General features: G+C 47.9%; 1 long non-coding RNA gene and 2 other non-coding genes across 3 annotated transcripts; all 3 read right to left on the bottom strand.

The window, feature by feature from the left end:
* Positions 1–737: 737 nt before the first annotated feature.
* Positions 738–6588, bottom strand: LOC104651986 (uncharacterized). The gene is made up of 5 exons (XR_745351.2): positions 6500–6588; positions 5758–5979; positions 5322–5420; positions 2617–2730; positions 738–1230 (listed from the first exon to the last, which is right to left on the bottom strand). It is a non-coding gene; the product is annotated as an uncharacterized LOC104651986 (long non-coding RNA).
* On the bottom strand, positions 2834–2917 carry LOC120367025 (small nucleolar RNA R38). Its single transcript, XR_005581525.1, has one exon. It is a non-coding gene; the product is annotated as a small nucleolar RNA R38 (small nucleolar RNA).
* On the bottom strand, positions 5495–5572 carry LOC120367024 (small nucleolar RNA R38). The gene has a single exon (XR_005581524.1). It is a non-coding gene; the product is annotated as a small nucleolar RNA R38 (small nucleolar RNA).
* Positions 6589–7105: the final 517 nt, after the last annotated feature.

Raw genomic sequence — 7105 nt, 5'->3', positions numbered from 1 at the left:
GTTACCCAGGCTGGAGTGCAATGGCGCGATCTCGGCTCACCGCAACCTCCGCCTCCTGGGCTCAGGCAATTCTCCTGCCTCAGCCTCCTGAGTAGCTGGGATTACAGGCACGTGCCACCATGCCCAGCTAATTTTTTGCACTTTTAGTAGAGACGGGGTTTCACCATGTTGACCAGGATGGTCTCGATCTCTCGACCTCGTGATCCACTCGCCTCGGCCTCCCAAAGTGCTGGGATTACAGGCTTGAGCCACCGCGCCCGGCTAAAATTTTAAAAAAGGAAAAATGGCCAGGTGTGGCGGCTCACACCTGTAATCCTAGCATTTTGGGAGGCCGAGGTGGGCAGATTGCCTGAGTTCAGGAGTTCAAGACCAGCCTGGGCAACATGGTAAAACCCTGTCTCTACTAAAACACAAAAAATTAGCCAGGTATGGTGATGTGTGCCTGTAGTCCCAGTTACTCAGGAAGCTGAGGCACAAGAATCACTTGAACCTGGGAAATAGAGGTTGCAGAGATCATACCACTACTCTTGTCAGCCTGGGCGACAGAGCAAGACTGTCTCAATAAATAGTCTCAAAAAATAAAAAAATTTAATTTTAATTAAAAAAAAATAAAAGCAGTAATATAAAATGTAAAAAAAAAAAAAAAAGAAAAAGGAACCTGATTATCTTAGTGAGCCAACACTAGATATTTTCTGACCACTATTTGAAACAAAACCACTGATATTCTATGCAAACCATTATCTGTTCCTGGAAGCCACTCTGTGGAGGCACCAGGAGAACTCTCATCAATCCTTTATTGATTTGAAGTGAAAGTGCTAAAGCAGTGTTTGTGGGTGGCAACCCATTAGCAGATCAGAAAATCAATTTAGTGGATAAGTAAAAAGAGAAAACTCAGGCTAGCATCCTGTGTACCAGGGTTAAGCATCACTCTCTGAAACTCATCAGTTTCCCCTTAGGTCCTCCGACAGAGTAGAATCACGTTAACTTCAGTTTATAATCCTTGTCCCATCGATTTGTGAGAGTACACCCAGGTCATCCGTAGTGGAGGTCTGAAAACGTTCTTGGTTGTATTCTAATTTCACTAACTGCCAAAAGGTTTTCCAGAATAATCTTAGTCACTTCATTCCTTTAAAGATGAAGCCCAGAGAACGCATGGCAATTACTTTAGAGGAACAATTAGCCACAGAGGCAGGGCTGTGCCGATCCCATCTGGCATCGCTGGGAGCTAACCTGTAAAACAGGAGAATAATTTGAAGTAACAGCTAAGGAAGTGACTCAAAACTGAATGCTATATAACAACTAATTTGGGAGGAAAAGGCAATCAGTCTAGGAGCACCCATTCTCACCACCATTACGCATGTGTGCACGGGGGAGCATAACGGGCACTCTGACATGCAGGCTGGTGGGGACCCAGGATGACTAATTTTAGGCTGACGGTACCTCCGAGGGAGCAGTTTCTGGTAAGAGACCAGTAAAGAACTATTAGAAAGCACTCCCTCTGGATAGAAACATTTCAAGTCAAAGCTTATGGTTTCCTGCGAGTTCTGTAGCCAAACCCACCCAGCAGACAATCACCACTTGATAACCTGCCCCTTTCACTGTTTTACTTGCAGGCTGTAAATTTCGGGGGACAGTTTTTAGGTTCATTAAATTTCACCCAGAATACAGCTTCTTTGGTGTCTAGCAAAAATGCAACCTTAAATACAAAGAGTTTGCACACACCTCCCAATTTCGACAGAAAAGCAAAGCGGTCTTTGTGCACTTCCAGCCTGGGATTCAAAGGGGAACAAAGCCAGGCCCCCCAGCCTCCAGTGCCACTGTGCTGCTCTCTTGCTAACATGCCAGTAGTGGCACTCAGACAGGATCTAAGCTGCAAACTTAGGAGACTCCCTGGCGTTCTTAAAACAAAGCACCTGAAAACCAAACAGCCGTGGTTTCCCCTAAATGTCAGGACCCTGGAGCAGAGGCAAGGTCAGAGTCATGAACCATTGTCATGGCCACAAGCTGGCATACAGCCCACATTCCAATCTGCTTCTAAGAGTGCATTCGTTTTCTTGAAATATGTAACAAGCACTTTCGTTCCACAGTCAGAGCATAAACCAAATCCTGGCCACTTGTCCCTTCCTGCCCCCTCATACAGCCTGTACCCTCACAGCCATAATCAAGGAGCTGGAGCGAAGCAAGGCAAACCACACATTTGGTTTTCCTGTTTTAGGAGGATGATGCTCTCAAGTGGGCTCTCAGCAGGAAATGCTGAAAACGAAAAGGCGGGGCGGAGACAAACAAAAAACCACAGAACCAAACCCTTAAGCCTCAGAATAGATTGTTTCTCTCAGTCAAGGTTCTCAGACAGGGATAACTAACCACCGCAGGCTTGTAGGACTTCTTAGGAATATGAAAGATGTAAAAACATAAAGCTTACAAACAGGAAAGCAATCATTTCACTTGCTTCCAGCAAAGCAGTCCAGTTTGATCTCTTATTGCAGACACCCGGCAACAGAACGCTACTAAAGCCTCCCCGCCCCTTGGCATAGACTGCTTGAAGTCCAGAGCAGGGGAAGCAAAAAAGATGACCAATCCCCCACACCAAGCCTGTTTAGCGGTTCATCTACGTACATCCATTAAAGACGTGGTACTTTGGGTCCAGGTCAGGTCCTGGTTCAGGGCAGCGTCCACAATGTGGCTACTAGAGGATCCTTTTCCAGCCTTGGAAACTGAGGCTGACTATACCTGGGAAGGAAGAGAAAGTAAGAAAAAAAACTAATTAAGAAGATACATGCAGAGTAACTCTCAAGCAGCTTTCTTAAATTTTCTGTAAGGCAAACTTGGGAAACTGAGTTTCAGACGTTCAAATTCCACACAGAAAGGCCTTTCTTTGCCTTCGGACAGGGATAACTCGACATCATCATGGACTCAGCTCCCATCAACCTGCTGGCCCACAGCACTAACTGCCACAGCACATGCAAACTATTTTTTTTCCTATCAAATTGTTCACTTTCCTCACGCAAACTCTTAAGACAAAGTCTCATTCTGTCACCCGGGCTGGAGTGCAGTGGTGCGATCTCAGCTCACTGTAACCTCCACCTCCCAGGTTCAAGTGATTCTCGTGCTTTAGCCTCCCAAGCAGCAGGGATTACAGGGGTGCACCACCATGCTGAGCTAGTTTTTGTATTTTTAATAGTGACAGGGTCCCACCATGTTGGCCAGGCGGGTCTTGACCTCTTGGCATCAGGCGATTTGCCTGCCTCAGCCTCATAAAGTGCTGAGAATACAGGCATGAGCCTCCCGTGCCCAGCCCCGTCATGTGAACTCTTAGCCGATCTTTTTTTTTTTGAGACGGAGTTTCGCTCTTGTTACCCAGGCTGGAGTGCAATGGCGCGATCTCGGCTCACCGCAACCTCCGCCTCCTGGGCTCAGGCAATTCTCCTGCCTCAGCCTCCTAAGTAGCTGGGATTACAGGCATGCGCCACCACGCCCAGCTAGTTTTTTTGTATTTTTAGTAGAGACGGGGTTTCACCATGTTGACCAGGATGGTCTCGATCTTTCGACCTCGTGATCCACCCGCCTCGGCCTCCCAAAGTGCTGGGATTACAGGCTTGAGCCACCGCGCCCGGCCTAGCCGATCTTGTCTGCTTTATTAGACTATGTTTTCTCTCGAGGGCATAGCTAGTGTCTGGTTGATGCACCCAGTGTCCAGATCTGGCACGCTGGCAGTTCCTGCCCTTTGAAAGACCAGCTCCCTCTCAACAGTGGTAGCTGAGTAGGGGGCATCCATTCCAGTGTCTCTCTAGATGGTCAGTACAATGCCTGCTACAGTGCAGACCACTCATCAATTTAGCTAGCCTATTCAAGACCAGCTACATAAACAGCACCTGCTGCCAAGAAGTGACGTCACAGAGGTCATATCCATTTCATCCAACCGTGTATCTAAAATTGCCCTGCAGAGCAAGCAGCAAGCATGTGGCTCAGTGTTTTAAGACAGGGGATTAGAGATCTGCCCCAGAGCTACTTAAAAATAGCCAGCACTATAATCTCACTATAATAAAATCCTTGCGCTAAAAACAGATCAGATCATCTAATTCAAGCTTGTCTAACCCATAGCCTGCATGTGGCCCAGGATGACTCTGAATGCAGCCCAACACAAATCTGTAAACTTTCTTAAAACACTGTGAGAATTTTTTTCTTTTAGCCCATCAGCTATCATTAGTGTTAGTGTATTTTATGTGTAGCCCAAGGCAATTCTTCCAATGTGGCACAGGGAAGCCAATAGATTGAAGACCCTGAGCTAGTTACTACCACCCATTTGCTCTTGGACTGGCCACATGATTCCTCGACTCTACTCCAGAGCCATTCTCACCCATGCCTAGAGGTGAGGCCCAGGAATGTGTATGTTTTAGCACTTTTTGGGTGGCTCTGACATACAGTTAAGTTTGGAAATCACTAACCCTGAGTATAATAGGGCGATCTCAGCTCACTACAACCTCTGCCTCCTGGGTTCAAGTGATTCTCCTGCCTCAGGCTCCTGAGTAGCTGGAATTACATGTGCCTGCCACCACACCCATCTAATTTTTTTGTATTTAGTAGAGACGAGGTTTCACCATGTGGGCCAGGCTGGTCTCGAACTCCTGACCTCAGGCGATTCACTGTGCCCGGCCAGGGTGTTTATTTATTTATTTTTGAGACGGAGTTTCACTCTTGTTACCCAGGCTGGAGTGCAATGGCGCGATCTCGGCTCACCGAAACCTCCGCCTTCTGGGTTCAGACAGTTCTCCTGCCTCAACCTCCAGAGTAGCTGGGATTACAGGCACGCGCCACCATGCCCAGCTAATGTTTTATATTTTTATAAAACATTAAGAGACGGGGTTTCACCATGTTGACAAGGATGGTCTCAATCTCTTGACCTTGTGATCCACCTGCCTCGGCCTCCCAAAGTGCTGGGATAACAGGCTTGAGCCACCGCAGGGTGTTTATTAATAGTAGTATTCACCAGATGCCAGGAACACCCTCTCTCCCCAGTTGAGAACCACTGGTCTAATCTAACTCAGTAACTGCTTGTTTAACTTTGGGAAAGAGAACTCTCTAAGCCACACTTTTACTTATTCAGCAGCAGAGTGGGGAAAAAATTTACCTCATGTGGGATTGTTATTACAAATACTATTTGTGAGAGTGCTTGCCAAGGACCCTAGCAAAAGGATTTCCATGCTACTTCTATGATCTGTGCAATCATAACTCTGGAGTATCCACACATCTTCCAAACTAAAGACCAATACTTAAAGGAGACCATCGGCTATTCAAATCTATGAAATAAATAAAAATCTTACCATTTACAGAAATTTCATCATGAAGATCCTTACACTCAACATCTTCAGGTGATGAATTTTCACATGACTGTTTTCAAGACCACGGCCAACACCTTTAATCTAAGAGAAGGATAACAGGCTTCATTCTAACAGAAGCCCCCTTAAGGTTTAGTCTCCAGACTTGTATTAAAAGGCTGAGCCTCAGCAAGTCAGACCTCCTCACAAAAGATATCACTTCAGACAGGGATAACTTTAAATCATCCTCAGCTCAGCCAGTAACAAAGATTCCTAAATCCCAGCGATCCAAAATGCGTTTTCCACGTCTTTCACCCCTGCATGCCCTGACAAGGATCCACGTTGGCGACAGTGACACCTAGTGGCCCCAAATTACTCGGGCAGAGACCTTTTTTATCATTAAAATACTTAGCATTCTGAATTTTTCTGCGTAATTTCTTACCATAGCTGGCTTGTACGTCAACAAGTAGTCTCACATTCTAACTGCAGAATAAAGCAGGCGTTGAATGCATGTGATGGGACCAACTCTGCTTTCTCATTTCTGGCGACCACTCGGGCCCTGCCTGCACCCATTCTAACTCATGATAGAGCTCCATCCATTACTGTGAACCTTCAACCTGGAACTCTGCTTTTCACCGTATCTGCAGATGCCAAGGAAAGTCTTCTGAGGAAGGAAGAAAGGCTCGTGTTAAAACCATGGCTTTCGAGAGTAAGTCTGCAATCCTATTGATTCCTATCTGTAAAGTTAAATATAAACTACCGATCGGGGTCGTCCTCAAAGCGCTCCAAGTGGAATCACGTCTTCACACGTTAACACTCGTGATGCTGAACTGAGAACCACCACCGTCAAAGTTTGCCTGTACGCGGACACCAAGGACCCCCGGGCGCCCACGCTCAGCACACGCGCGGCTAAGGGGCACGGGGTGCCCAGGTTATTAGGGCCTCTCCCCAGGCAGAAGCCGGCCCTGTAACGCCGAGGACGGGCTTGAGCTCTCACCCTTCACATGACAACATTTTCTCGCCGCCTGGAAAGCATTTTCTCACCCAGTACTTGTTAACCCTCCCAACCACCCTATGAGGGAGAAACCGAGCTTATCACCACCCCTTCGTCTCTGAGGAAGGGAGACCAAGTGTGTTAGTGTCGTGTCAAGGAAGACCCCATTTTTCCACTCAGGCAGCCTTACCACGACAAATGCCTGAGGCTGTTGACCATGCTCAACACCGACGGGACCAGCCATGACTTTCAGCCACGCGGCAGACAGCGAAAAGAACGTGAGATCGCGCCTGCGTACAAGTCTTCCCGACAATCCCTCCGGAACTCTCGCGATGTTGAGAAGGGGCTGAAGGGAAATGTAGTTCAAAACCGCGGTGGCTGGGGGCCGGCCGCGTCCTCAGCGCGACTGTAGAGCCAGGGGTAAGATGGTGGTTGCCACCAGCGGCAGTGGAGGGCCGGGGTGGGAAACCAGGACTGTGAAGAACCACGGCTGTCAGAAAACGAAGCTGGCGGGTCGCTGCTGCCATAAAATCATTGAGCTTCAGCACAGGTTGTCCCTGGCCGAGACGGGAAGCACAGAAAGTTCGAGGGGGCAGGGACGGATGAGGAAACCGGGGCCCGACCGAATATCTTTACTTGCTTTGCGGATTTTGTTTGAGGGAGGATAGGGGCATTTGGGGTGGTTCATTGGGATAGTGAAGAAGAGAGATTCCAAGGAAATCGTGCAACCTCCAGCTCAGGTGTTTTTAAGATTGGGGTGAGGCCCAGGCGCAGGCGGCAGGGGGCGCTCGAGAGC

The sequence above is a fragment of the Saimiri boliviensis genome, chromosome 17, assembly GCF_048565385.1.
Source record: "Saimiri boliviensis isolate mSaiBol1 chromosome 17, mSaiBol1.pri, whole genome shotgun sequence".
Taxonomy (NCBI): Eukaryota; Metazoa; Chordata; class Mammalia; order Primates; family Cebidae; genus Saimiri; species Saimiri boliviensis.
The sequence above is the reverse complement of the archived record's forward strand: the minus strand, read 5'-3'. Positions and strand labels throughout refer to the sequence as shown.